Source organism: Choristoneura fumiferana, chromosome Z, assembly GCF_025370935.1.
Source record: "Choristoneura fumiferana chromosome Z, NRCan_CFum_1, whole genome shotgun sequence".
NCBI lineage: Eukaryota > Metazoa > Arthropoda > Insecta > Lepidoptera > Tortricidae > Choristoneura > Choristoneura fumiferana.
In genome coordinates, this window is record NC_133472.1 from 5698120 (window position 1) to 5713699 (window position 15580).

At 37.7% G+C, this 15580-nt stretch overlaps 1 protein-coding gene across 1 annotated transcript in view; it reads left to right on the forward strand.

Moving 5' to 3' along the window:
* Positions 1-10339: 10339 nt before the first annotated feature.
* Positions 10340-15580, forward strand: part of LOC141443065 (uncharacterized) — a 30966-nt gene continuing 25725 nt past the window's right edge. The window contains exon 1 of the mRNA XM_074108305.1: positions 10340-10436. The gene's annotated coding sequence lies outside the window, so the exon portion shown is untranslated. The remainder of the gene's footprint in view (positions 10437-15580) is intronic.

Genomic DNA, 15580 nt, shown 5'->3' on the forward strand with positions numbered 1-15580 from the left:
TAATTCCCGACAATCGCGACTCGGTATAAGTGTGAACTAAGGCATCGATATTAAGTAATAATATATCTACTAGGGAATGCAAACCGGTTAACCGGTTAACCGGTTTACCGGTAAACCGGCATGTTTAATGGGCCGGTAAATTACCGGTAAATCAAACCTAAAACCGGTTTTTTACCGAAATAGGAATATATCAAAAATTAATTGAAATATGTCGATTTTTCACACCGCTGTCTAGAAATACTCCTTACACATATAAGTAAATAAATAATAAAACATAAATACACCCTAAAATGGCCCATAAACAGCTTAAGAACAACAAGGTGCCAGGAGAGGTCGGAATTACGTCAGAGCTTTTGAAAGCGAGTGGATCACCGGTTCTTAAAGGTTCTAGGCTTTAGAGGCTCCAAGTCCGTCTTCCTTAAAGGTACAACGCCAAAAGCATGGAACTAGAGCGTGGTGGTGTTGTTTTTCAAGAAGGGTGATAACATAGACCACATGCATACATAGCGGCTAAGTCATACAAAAAACGGAAGAATGTATAACCTGCCGCTATGCCTAGCACTGTGGACGAAGAGAAAACCTTTAATTCGGTCGAAGCATGAGCGGTGCTTGAGTCTCTCCTGCGGTTCCGTAGCCTCCAGCCCTATACTAAGAAGTGCGAAATTCGAACTTCGTATCTTGCCATCCCGCTGACGCTTATATTATTTAATATGAGAGTGAGAGTGACGGTCCGATACGAACTTCGATTTTCGAACTTTGTAGTAGCCCCCAGGAACAGAGTTTGTAGGCAAATCCTTCTAAAAGAGTCGTTAGACTAGACAGGGAGATGTCATATCTCCGAAACTGTTTACTGTCGCTTTGGAAGACGCCTTGAGCTTCTGGAATAGAAAGGAATAGGCATCAATGTGAACAGGGAAAACATCACTTAACTTCGGTTTGCCGACCATATCGTGGTAATGACAAAGTCGATGGAGGAATTCAGCACGACGCTCGAAGGCCTCAACCGAGTCCCCTAACGGGTGGGCCTCAATATGAACTTGAACAAGACGAAGGTCACGTCGAATGTCCGTGTGGTGCCTGACCCTGTTATGGTTGAGAATTCAGTTCTTGAAGTTGTTGACGCGAATATATACCTAGGACAAACCGTCCAATTAGATAAGTCCAACTTCAAGAAGGAGGTGGATCGTCGAATCCAACTAACAATAAGATGGGTAGCGTTTGGGATACTCCGCAATGTCTTTAACCAGCATATGTTGCCATTGATGACATATCGATGCGAGACGTGGTGCTTCATATTATAGGCCTTATAAATAGACTCTGGGTTACTCAGCGAGCTATGTATGGAGAGAGAGCTATGCTTGGGGTTTATCTACGGCATCGAATCAGAAATGAAAAGATACTTAGAAGAACGAGGGTCACTAACGTACGTAGCCAAGCAAATTAACTTGTTGAAGTGTCAACATGGGAACATATATCATGGAGAACAGATGGCCCTTGGAGCCGAAAAGTTCACGAGTAAAGACTGCGTAGTCCTGACTCGGCAAGCACAGCACAGGACGACCACCAACGTGATGGATGACCTGATTAAAGCTGCGGATAGACGTTGGATGCAGACCGCTTCCAAACGAAGCAACTCTAGGTCTATAGGTCTATGTGGGAGGCCTATGTCCAAAAGTAGAATGATGATGATGAGTTGTTGATTATTAAAAACAATTAAAATGTTAAAATAAGGGCAATTCCTTGTGTTATTTATTACACAATATGTAATTAATACCTAACTAATAAAAGAATGTTACTGGAGACCATAAATTGCAGAAGGGGAAACAAGATAGGACACTTGATACGACACGACAATTTCTTTTTGAGCCTGCTGGAAGGAAAAGTAGAAGGAAGACGAAGCAGAGGAAGACCAAGATTGACCTATTTTGACCAGGTGAAGGAGAAACTGGGTGCTGTGTCGTATCAGGAAGTCAAACAGCTGGCCGAAGACCGTGCGGAGTGGCGATTACTCCACCGACAAGAGCGTAGCTCTTAATTTAAGAAGAAGAAGAATTAATAACTAGCATTAACACTTTCTCACACACAACTTTGAGCGAGTTTTGTGTGATTTTGATCTTATTATTATGTTGTTAGTCTTGTAACTTTTAAATTCTTAACTATTTTTCAAATTATTCTTCATTTAATTGATTAGCAGAGCATAGTCTTAGCATATCACTTAAAAATGTTCACAATTTCACAACATTTACAAGTTTTAGAATCAATAAACCTAAAACCGGTAATTTACCGGTTTACCGGTACTGGCTTACTTTAGTCGGTAATTTACCGGTAATCAGATTTGGCCGGTAATTGCATTCCCTAATATCTACTTACAAACTAAACAAAATTACGACTTCATCGTATTACTTCTTTTATTCATCATCATCATCATTATTACGATTTCAAAAAAAATGTTTAGAACCCCTTCTTCTGTGACCTTCTAGAGTCCAATGTTATCCTGAATATAGGCAGTAATGAATGCAGGTACATAATTATACCTACATTAATTTATACATACCTTATTACAGAAACGTACTTGCATATTACTTTTTTGTGACAACCCTGATACATTTCCAGTGTCCAGCCGATTGTCGGCATTTCACGCTCAGACAAAGAACATTAAGCACTGTACATTTTCTTTACACTGTGCTTTTGTTCAGGACTTTGAAATCTAAAACATACCTATCAAAATCTCACGATATTTAACCGAAACCACATTTTTCACACTAGGTCCAGGGTCCTTTATGGTTGTATCTATTTTTAATGCCAAATCATACAAAAATAAAAATGTTTTTTTTGCCCACAATACCACAAGGGGTACTATGAAAAGTAGATTAAGTTCTATTCTCAGACCTACCAAATATACCTCGTGTGTTCATAAGTTTTGAGACAAATTTCGAGATTAAAAATAAAACAAAATAATACTGGCAGCTGTTTTATTTCTTTTTCTAATTTTGAATTTGGAATGTTCGTGTTCTATTTGTGCATTTTAAAATTCATTTCAACTATTTTTCTCGTGATGGAGGGAACAAAAGAATTACGTGCGACTGTTATTTCGCTTTATATGGCTGGAAAAAAAAACCAATGGAGGTTTTCCGTGGCATAAAATGTTTTGGGATAAGCCGCAACTTTGTGTATTACATCATAAAACGTAACAAGGAGACTAATTCTCTGAAAGATCGCCAAAGGAGTGGCCGCCCTAGGTCTGTAAGAACGACTGCGAATATCAAAAAAATTACAGAGCGTCTTCGTCGAAATCCGTGTCGCACTCAGAAAAAACTAGCTCTGCAGACTAACATTTCGCGTATTTCAGTCAACAGAATATTGAAATACGATCTCAAGGTGAAGGCTTACAGTCGTAGAAAAGTTCACTTCTTAAATGATCGCCTCCGTAAATTACGACGCGAACATTGTCCAGTGCTGCTTAAGAGACACGATGCCAAAAAGATACTCTTCACCGATGAAAAAATTTTCACGGTCGAAGAAAAGTTCCACCGACAAAACTATAAAGTTTATGCCAAAAGCAGCAAAGATGTTCCAGCTTCAGCACGAAATGTCTGGCGTACCCATCATCCGGCGAGTGTGATGGTATGGTGGGGGGTTTCGTACGAAGGTGTCACTCCACTCCATTTTTGCCAACAAGGCGTGAAGGTGAAAGCAAAAAATTATCAAAGTGACATTTTAGAAACTGTGGTGAAACCCCTGTCTAATACTTTATTTCATGGCAAAGAATGGATTTTCCAGCAAGACTCAGCACCGCACTCAGCACAGCCTTGTGGGCACAAGGCTAAAATTACTCAAGCTTGGTAAAGAGAAAATTTGCCAGACTTCATCACGGTGGAAGAATGGCCACCCTCCAGTCCTGATCTCAACCCACTGGACTACTCTTTGTGGACTGAATTGGAACTCAGGGCCTGCAAAAAGTCCCATCCAAACTTGGATTCTCTAAAGCGGGCGCTCATCAGAGAAGCGAAGCAAATCCCACTGGAGAAGATTCATGCTGCGATTGAAGACTGGCCCGAACGTCTAAGAGCTTGTATAAAGAATCGAGGCAGTCATTTCGAGTAGAAATTGCATGTAATTGTTGGTTAGTGTCAACTTATCATTAGCTGAAAATTTTATAAATATAACTTAATTTTTGAATTTTTTATGTAACTTTTATTTCGTCTCAAAACTTATGAACACACAAGGTACATAAAACATTTCATAAATAACACCCCTCTTTTTCATCGGGGGTTAATCGGTCAAGCCATTTCAGAGGAAACAATACAAAACATTGTGACCCGAGAATTTTATATATTAGAAGATAGATAGACTAAACAGTAAAAATGGTTTTTCTTTTGATCAAAGTTCCATAATAAATAAAGATTAAAAAAAAACCTAATAAATTTATGCACAAATGTCAATAATCTTATCTCTTATATTTTTATATTAATCATAATCAGGCTGTTTTTGTACTCTTGGGACAATGTTTGATTAATAAAAATGGTATTAAAATTACATGCATATTAATTGAAATACCTACTTCTTCTTATCTAATTTGTATTTAACACTAATATTAAGTGATACTTGTCAAATTCTGGGTCGGGGACATGTCAGGGGACTGTTTTTGGGGTGTTTGAAAAATTGTAATTAAATTGATAGTTTTATTTTGGCATAATATTAGACAAGTTTAAAAATAAGGCTATTTTTAAGCACAGATTTTACTTTGACATTTATTCGACACGTTTTTAAAAAAAGAAAACCAAGGACAATGATTTTCCAATTAGTGAGAAGAGAAATGCCCATATATACTGAGCGCCAAAAAATCTGGCCCTCAAATGTACAATATGCAGTTATAGGTAATTTTATATGGAGAGTGGACCAAATTTTGTGCCGCTCAGTATATATATGAACATACATGGTTTCTGGTATATTGTTATCTTATCCTCCTAACGCCCAAGTAAAATTTTTTATTTATGAAAATGAAACATTGTCACAAATTTATAAAAATAATTATGTAGGCTTTCAAACCTCTCCGATAAGCCTTCTACCTATTCTCCTAATAAATTATTTAATTTGGTGGATATCATCTGCAATATTCAGAGATAAAAATCCTATGTCTTAAGCAACATTACTAAAAGCAAAAAAAAACCTTTTAATCCTGAAAATATTATGAATGCAAGTTTGTGAGTGTATTTGTTAGGTACACTGAAGCAAAGCTAATAAAATACAGTTTGTAGATAGCGCACAGATCCTGAAAACACATCTATACTTCTTTTTTTTTTTGCATTAGAAAGAAGGTAAGCAATTTTGACATGCCTTTTTATTGAAAAACACTTGAAGGATATTATCATTTGCATAAGTAATAAATAGTTACTGTTTTTTAAAAACGTTTTTTAATAAAAAGACTCAAGATTGTTTATCCTTTTTCTAATGCTAGGTACCTGTACTTTTTTTTAGCATCATTTATTTATTCAGATATCCTCACTTGATATTGGATTACAGTGTGCAAGAATAAAATCTCAAAATAACAACCAGCTATATTAAATAGCACACAGATGTTCTTCATATACACATACAGCAATTCTATTGTAAATTAATAGTCCCGGAATTTCAATCTAACTCTAGTATATGATCTGAATCAGGTAATAAATTAAAATTGACAAATCCATAAAGCAACAGCTAATTTAATATTTCGCATTTTAGCATAAGATATCGACGATAACAGTCACAAAATAACTGTAATGCAGTTGTAAGCATCAGAACGCGTGCAACGGCCAACCGGCCAAATAAGAAAAAAAACAAGAGAAATACCTTTTAAATTCCCATCGATTATCCAAAAAAACAGGTAGCTGTTTACGTAAGTGACATCCAGTTGCGAAATTGAAAGTATTGGCACCAAGAGAAGACAAAAAAATGCGTCCAAATGTTCAAATGCAAATCCACAACACGCACTGCACTGCCGCGTCGATCACGCCATCGATTTTAGCACGTCGGACACCTTATAACAAGACAACTATTGCACATCAGCTCACTTTTAATATCGATTTTAATTATTAAACCCGTATAAACAGTTATACTACATTAATTAGCATGATATTGTCCAATACTACCTAAAATCTAACCAGAACCAGACGCTCTGATCTGATCTGACTAGTGACTACACTTGGTTTGGTTGAGTGTGAAAATTGAAAATAAATGAATGGAATGACAGATTATCATCGAATGCTGAATGGAACGAACGAAACAAGACAGCAGAGCTACTACGAAACTAGAAATTCATGTCGTGCGGTCTCTCTGACACTTATACTATTTAAGACGAAAGCGAGAGGGACGGTAAGATACGAACTTCAAGTACTAAATAGTATAAGTGTCAACAGGGCTACTACGAAACTCGAAACACGAAGTACGTGTTGTGCGGTCTCTCTCGCTCTCGTATTAAATAGTATAAGTGTCAGAGAGACCGCACGACACGAACTTCGAGTTTCGAGTTTCGTAGTAGCCCTGCTATATTTATTTTGTATAAAAATAAAAGCATGAAACGTAGTCGATTTAAATCGATTATGAATCGGAGCTGGATAAAAATGGCAAATGTTTGAATGTTTCTTCATTTGCAGAACAAGGAACACAAACGCTCTTTTGTTAATCGAAACCTAGTAGCACCCTAGTAGCGTGCCAGCAAAATCTTTGTTTCTCCATATAGTTTGCATAGAAATATCATATCATGTATAATTTGTGTCTATGCTCACTGATCCCACCATGCAAGTTGAGATGAACATGCTACTATCGAGTAAATGCAATGCTACCTATTAGCATGTGTGAACAGGGCATGCTACTATCGAGCATGCTATTTAGTGGCATGCTCTGTAATGGCAGGCGGTTCCTGGTGGAAGCTGCCCCACGCTTTTACAATCAAATATTATAATTAAAAGGACATATTACACTTCAGCCCAGAAATAGAGACAACTTGAACGATCCATAATTAATTTTTTGTTTATACGTGCATTTTAAAAGCGTGTTTGTCTAGTGTTTTTTAAACTATTAATTTATTTTATACTTTTTGGTCTTTGATAACAAAATATTTACACTATTCAATATATAATAGGTTTGTTATAACCTTGAAACCTGATCGTGTTCAAAGTCTATTACGTGGCCTTTCTCACAAATGAAACACGACTATGATACGATATTCCATCATGGAATGCCAGTGTCTATCTTCCGGCTTCATCATTAGACCTTGAAACCTCAGATTTAAACCTGATCGTGTTCAAAGTCCATTACGTGGGCTTTCTCACAAGTGCAAACACGACTATGATACGATATTCCATCATGAAGTTCCAGTTCATATCTTCCGGCTCCATAATCAGATCAGTTCGACTGCCAATTTTCATTACGCTACGACCCTTGGAAGATGGTTAAATTAGTTACCTTAGATTTCATTATATAGTTACATACCGGTCGACCTAATAAAAGCGTGTTAAAAAGAAGCTGTCATCCTACTAATATTATAAATGTGAAAGTTTGTGAGTGAGTGAGTGAGTATGTTTGTTACTTCTTCACGCTGAAACGGCTAGACGGATTTATATGAAATTTGGCGAAAAGTTAGTTTATAACCTGGATTAAAACATAGGATACTTTTTATCCCGATATTCCCATTTCCCAGGGGATAGGGATAAAATCTCGAAATAACAATCGCTGAGCTTAGAGTCATGAAATTTGGTATGTAGGTAGTTGGACATCTGGAATAACACATAGGCGACTTTTTGACCCGATATTCCCACGGGATATCTAGGGAATAATTACCGCTGGGCTTAGAGTCATGAAATTTGGTATGTATGTAGCTGGACGTCTGGAATAACACATAAGCGACTTTTTGACCCGACATTCCCACGGGATACCTAGGGATAAAATCTTGAAATAACAACCACTGGGCTTAGAGCCATGAAATTTGGTATGTAGGTAGCTGGACCTCTGGAATAACACATAGGCTATTTTTACCCCGATATTCCCACGGGATAGGGATAAAATCTTGAAATAATAACCGCTCAGCTTAGAGTCATGAAATTTGGTATGTAGGTAGCTGGATGTCTAGAAAAACACATAGACGACTTTGACCCGATATTCCCACGGGACACCTAGGGATAAAATGTTGAAATAACAACCGCTGGGCTTAGAGGTATGAAATTTGGTATGTAGGTAGCCGGACGTCTGGAATAACACATACGCTACTTTTTATCCCGATATTCCCACGGGATAGTTTTGTAACTAAGTGACCCCATATATCCCTGTATTATTATTATTATTTTGTATTTTTTTCTTTAGTTGTATACTGTAGTTTTTAAGTATTTTATTTTGAAAAAATGTCTTTCTGCCAAGGTTCTTGCGGCGCATTCTTCTTGACAATGATGGTCTTTCCAAAAGCGCTATAAATTTAGGAAATTTCCAGGGTAATTTTGTAAAATCCTGAAAATTTCAATTGCAACCTTCAAATTTCAATTACCAGACCGAATAGTTTACGCGTGCGAAGCCGCGGGTAAAAGCTAGTTATCAATATATGACACATCATTGAAAGTTGAAACTATATCTATATAAGAAGTGATACGTCTGCACGCCATCTGACGTTGCATCACGCGAGCCAACCAATCCCTGCTTTGTTTCTGAATTTTAACCAAACAACAAGAACGTCTATTTGCAACCTTGAAATTGATTCATATTTGAATCATAAGTCGTTTTGGTTTTAGGTATGGCCACTTTTTGTGTGGATTTTGTTCTGAGTTACATTATTTATTCGTAGACTAAAACTAATCTATGTATCTATCTATTTAGCCTTTCTATCCTGAGCTCATCCTCCTCCGGTGTATTATTATAGAATATCTCTAAGCTCAGTGTGTCGTTTGACAAAAGCCTCCTCTAACATTTTCCACTGTTTTCTATCCCTGGCTACCCTCCTCCAGTTCGGGCCTGCCGTTAGCTTTAACATAATAAATCTAAAAATGGACCTTTTAGCATGGTACCAAAGATGCTGGCAGCATTTCCCCGCTGGATCGCAAGACTGATGCGTTGAGCGAGGACACTGCCAGCTCTAAGTTTAATAATTTACTTTTCAATGTAAGATATGATTAAAAGAAGTGCAAATACGAACCAACGACAGTTATTTTATTTATTTATTGTTTTGATTGTCTTTATCCTGAATCCGGTTTATCTATTTTGTATGCGCATGATATCATTGCCGTCACTAAAGCTACTGTTACACATGCTCGTTACTAACATGTTTATTAGCATGCTTATGAGCACGCCACTAATTGGCTAACTAATTGATTGGCTAGCAATAAGCATGCTAGTTTTGAGTTTGCTCCTAAATAAGCATGCTCAAAACAAACACTCCGATACACATGCCTTTTGATAGCATGCTCCTGTCAGGTTAATGTCAGTGTTGCCACGGCAATTACCGTGTTCTGCGGCTTTCAGGCCAAAAATCTCAAAATCCACGGCCTACGGCTGCAACCCTGTGGCCGTTACGGCTTTTCGCAAATTCAAAGGTAGTAAATTAATTAATTTATAACAAATTCACTTTTAGTATTTTTTTTTGCTTGCAACTCTCGTGGCACTACCAAGACTAACATGCTCACTAAGCAAACGCGTTCACACTTGCTTACCTATTTACTTTCCCCCTTGCACCCCCGCATCAACTAGCATCTCTAACAGTCTGCTAACAGCTAACAGCCACGCTAGGCACGCCGGGTAGGGAACATGCCACTTAAAAGCATGCTCGATAGTAGCATGTCCTGTTCACACATGCTAGTAAGTAGGTAGCATTTGCTCGATAGTAGCATTCTCTCGTGCTGCTAACGAGCATATGTAACAGTGGCTTAAGTGCGCTAACTGAGGTAATAGTTTCAGCATTCTCTTCATAAGAATTCAGTTCACAAGGGGAGCGGTGCGGAGCATTCGTCGATTTTTCACATTGAATCTATTTTTTTAATCGTGTAAACCTCTGCAGGGCTAATACGAATCTCGAAACTCGAAGTTCGTGTCGTGCGATCCCTCTGACACTTATACTATTTAATATGAGAGCGAGAGGAACGCTACGATACGAACTTCGGGTTACGAGTTTCGTAGTAGCCCTGCTGAAACGATTCTTGGATCGGATCGCATGCTCTTGTATCGATCCCACGAAAATCGTATCAAAAATCGATTAAAAACATACATTTATTTTGACAATTTTAATATTAGATCTGACCACACATTAGATTTAATCGTTGGAGGCGTTGGAGCCACATAGCCTTAGCAAACCATTTAGTCGAATCGACACAGTCCGGAATTCTCGTAGCCATTTTGAGCTGTCATATGGACTTCTCATTTATCGACTACCGATTAAGTACATTTTATCGATGCATTATGGAAGATTAAAAGTACAGGTAAACAATTTTATTATAATTATTATAAATAATGTGGATTTGTTATGCTTTGTGACTATCTATTCATTTCATCGAGAAACTAATGATGAAACACTTGTTAGCACTAAAACAGACTTTGAACATGCTATCCCTATGACAGACAGCTCAAAATGGCTACGAGAATTCCGGACTCGACTCCCTACATATATTTACTTGCGTTGCCGTAGCCACAGTTACACCAGTGCTGTAATATCGATATTATAAAAACTTAATATCGCTGTTAGAAAAAAACTCAATACGAAATAATAATAAAAGAAATCTTTTAATTACATTTTGAAAAAAATGTTGAACGTCGGTAAAGACGCAATCCGCCATTTGGTTTTTTAACATTTCATATATGTCATGTCATTCGACTTAACTGCCATCAGCTTACTTGGAACTATTTCCGTTAATTGTGAAATTTTCGTTACGTTATTATTTGTTGTTATCCTTTTTGTCGTTTTCAGGCCTAAAGCTATAATAATAGAGTCATTTTTCATTCCGCGTCCACACAAGGTTATATCGATAAATTTATATCGACTTATTGTGAAGCCTATTATTTTGCTATGTCTGGTAACTCGAGTATAAAAACGATTGATCAAAACGTGCATCCCAAATACGTTACTTTTTGAATTTATTGTGGTGTGATACTAGCTACCAATTTAGGTTCCTAACTGTTTCTAGTTATAGTTTCTAAAAATTGGATAGTGTAATAAGTTCTTAAGTCACACACACACTTCACTTCTGTCAAGACAAGACAAGTGTCAAGATGATTGAACTTGTATTGTGCTACTGTTACACATGCTCGTTACTTACTAGCATGCTTATGAGCGAGCATGCTCATAGACTATTTACATTTGCTAGCAATAAGCATGCTAAACTACGGCCATCACAAACGTGCAAACTGAGTCATACTTAAATCATTTTGAAGGTACCTCTCGCTCACACTCACAGACCTTATGGGACTGCCCTAGTGTTGTGTTGGGGTGACACTCTTTCCCGGCCCGGATAACAACGAAGTGGAAATACCGGCCCTGTTTTTTGTTTACACGCCCATAGAAACTGACGTGAGCTTCTATGGGCGTAAACACGAAAAACAGGGTCGGTATTTCCATCCCGGTATTATCCGGGCCGGGAAAGAGTGTCATCCTTGTGTTGTGTACTTGTGTGTATGGTTGTATGGTTGAATTAAACCATCAGGGCTACTCCGAAACTCGAAACTCGAAGTTCGTGTCGTGCGGTCCCTCTCGCTCTCGTATCAAACAGTGTAAGTGTCAGAGGGACCGCACGACACGAACTTCGAGTTTCGAGTTTCAGAGTAGCCCTGCATAATACGTGGACAATTCAATGACAAAAGGGTTACCAGGGGGAGTGATGTAGCTAATATCGATATTCGGTAATCGACCTATTCCTTGAAAGGGGTTATTCTAGGCTTATTTGCAATGTTTTTGGTCAGTAAACCAGGGACTGAAATTCAGTTGTTTTAGTTATTCGATAGGTATGAACCCTTATTTTCAAAAATTCAAGTAAGCTTTGCTCGGGCTTAAACTCGATAATAAGCGTGTTTCCAGAGATAAGAGCAAGATAGATCGATTTGTCATCCCCGAACACCCCTACATAGCAAATTTAATCGAAATCGTGGGAGCCAAGCGTTGCGTAGCTCATGTATCCTCTCGCTCATTTAGCGAGAGCGTGCCGATCTGACCCTTTTATATCCTATATTGCTCACATTATCTCGTATATCCAGGTGTTTCGGCAAAAAAAGCCTTGGCAGACATATTTCCGGAAATTAATATACCTATGGAATAACTAAAACTACTGAATTTTGATCCCTGGTTTACTGGCCAAAAACATTAATAATAATAATAATAATAATGTTTATTGACAAAAAGTTACATTGTTAATAGTTATAAGATGACATTGGAATTAAGCTCTAGAATAAGCCCTTTCAAGGAATAGGTCGATTTACTAGTCACCCTGTAAGCATACGTGGCATATATATGTGTATCATTTAGAACGTGACTCCTTCAACTTTTAGAATCGCGATATTTCAGGAATGGTAATTCTTAGAAAATAAGTATTAAAAAAAAAACATTTTTGTAGATAGTTTTAAGATATATAATTTTTGCTTCGGATACTTTTTGATAAAACTTACCGTTTTCGAAAAAAAAAACAATAACCTCAATATTTGAGCTTTGACCCCGAATAACTTTTTGCACACATGGGATCAATGGGGACTTTTGAAACTTTATTCCTAATGGTGTACCCAAGTCTCCACCAAAATTCAGCTTTGTCGGAATTTATGGAAATTGAAATGTCTATATTGCAGGTGGTAGGACCTTGTGCAAAGTCCGCCCGGATTGCTACCACCATCTTGCTCGATAATCCTGCCGTGAAGCAGCAGTGCTTGCACTGTTGTTTCGGCGTGGAGAGTAAGACAACCGGTGAAATTACTGGCACCTGAGGTATGCCATCTTAGGCGTCTATGGTCTGTCCCATAATTCGAGATACTGAAATGATGTTTCATGTGTTACCTGTTTTTGCGTCTCATAAATAGTGATGTGCCGCAACTGGTTATCACCGAAATATTTTGTAGGTACCTATGTAAGCATGTCGTAAAATATTAAGATATGAACGGATCCGTGACATACTAAAATCTAAGGCACTTAGGACATTCTAGAAAAGGTAAAATAGGTCTCATAATAATGCGACCGTTTTCGAGATATTTCGACTTTTTATAGATGTTGATGTTTAAGTTTCAATTTCAATCTAAGTAAGTTTTACGTTAAGTAAATACTTAATATGATAATACGCTTATCTCATTTAATACGCGAGTGAAAGGGACGGTGCCATACGAACTTCGTTTTTCTAGTTTTGTAGTAGCCCCTCTGTATTATTTTTTACGTTGGCACTATGTGATGAACACTGTATTTTTACCTGTGCTTAGATTTTATCACTTTATCGTAAAAGTGCATTTATATTTTCAAAATGGAAAGTAGAATATTGAATGCTATAATGTTATTTTTGCTATCGTAAAATATACATTTTATCGGTTATTTATGAAACCGAAATCATGGAGCAGCACTGTTCCTTTTATGTTGGCCACATTATTTTTACTTTTGACATTTCTGACTGTCATTTTAGTATCTTCATTTCAGAAATAGACCATAGGTTGGCAACGCATCTGCAATCCCCCTGGTGTTGCAGGTGTCTATGGGCGGTGGTGATCACTAACCACCAGGAGACCCATTCGCTCGTTTTCCATCAAGTCGAATTAAAAAAAATTGAGCGGAGTAGAGGTTGCTAACATAATCTCGTATGTCAAGGTGTTTCGGCAGAAACATTCTTGGTAGAGTTCAGTGGCGTAGCTACCAAGGGGCTAGGCGGGGCAGTGCCCCGGGGCCCTCAAGCTCAGGGGGCCCTCGAAATTCTGCTTTATAGCTGATGATAAAATTGCTTAGCATTTTTAAAGTATTTGTATATATAATGATTTTACTTCAAAAAACGTTACCAGTTTGATAGCAGTGGGCCCCATTTTTTTATTTGCCCCAGGGCCCTAGGTTACCTAGCTACGCCACAATTATATTCCGGAAATGAGGGTTCATACCTACCGACTGGAATTGGTTCCATGCTGGTATCAAATGGGTATATTAAGGGGTCCTGATGTCCACTTTTGAGAGCGTCTGCCAAGCACTTCCGGCAAAAAAATACTGACATATTTCGCTTTTCTGTATCGACCAGTAAATTTCTGACTGATGCCATGACTTTTATTTTAGTATAGGATGGGTTTAAATAACCCCTATTTTTGCACCGGAAATGTCATTTTTAGGGTTCCGTACCTCAAAAGGAAAAAACGGAACCCTTATAGGATCACTTTTCGTCTGCCTGTCTGTCTGTCTGTCAAGACCCTTTTTCTGGGGGACGTATAGAGGTATCAAGCTGAAATTTATATCAAATACTGAGGTCTACTGTCCCTTAGAGCTGTAAAAAAAAACAAATTTCTACATCAACGCAATCAAAAGATGCAGCCGTTTATGCTGCACATTTTCGAAACTCGCAAAGGAATCAAAACCTACAGGGTACTTCCCGTGAACTCAGAATCTTGAAATTTGGTATGAAGGTAGCTATTATAACACAACCAACAGTGGCGTGCCTAGGGTATCAGACTATGCCAAGCCGAGAGATATAATTTAGTATATTTAGGGTTCCGTACCCAAAGGGTGCCAACGGGACCCTATTACTGAGACTCCGCTGTCTGTCTGTCTGTATGTCTGTCTGTCTGTCTGTCTGTCTGTCCATCTGTAACAGGGCTCTATTTCTGAAGCCGTAGAAGTTAGACACTTGAAGTTTTCAGATTATGTATTACCTACTGTGCCCGCTGTAACAACAAATACTAAAAATAAAATAAAGTTACAAATAAAAGGGGGTCGTCATACAACAAACGTGTTTTTTTCAGCGTTTTTTGGTTGCTAGGCGTTATTAGCCGTTGCTAAGGCGACCGAGTCGCCTAGCAACGGGTAGCTATGTCGTTTGGATATTTACCTTGAAGTTTGCGATTTTAATGTTGTTTTATAAAAGTTTCGATAGTACAATATACTGACTATCTTATTGTGTGGTTTATTCGTTTTTGTGCAAAATTAATAAAGCGATTTATGAACCACAAACCTCAATGAAGCAAACTGTGATAAAGCGCTCGCCAAATCCACACCGTATTAATCACTGTTTACCTATTGTTTTTTTAACTAAAAAAATCATACTAATTATTTAACATTATTTACAAGCTGTATAATACAGTTTAAAAATTATGCACACTAGTCGAGCTTCTTATTATTTAATTACACAACATACGAAGTCCGCCGAATTTCCCGCGAATGAACAGAGTTGACAGATATATTTTTTAGCCGCGCTCGGCAAGTTGCGGGCAATGGCTTCAGAAGCAAACAGCCAGAACCAAAGAGGATGAGAATACAAATTGTTTTTTATTCGAAATACTTGCACAAGTGCTTAAATTTTGGCGATATTTTTAGAAGTTTTTCTTTAGCTTGCCCTGTTTGTTTATTTATTTATTTATTGTTTGTTTTCCTCAAATCTTGGAAGCTAAATTCGACCCACTTCCAGTTTCTCGA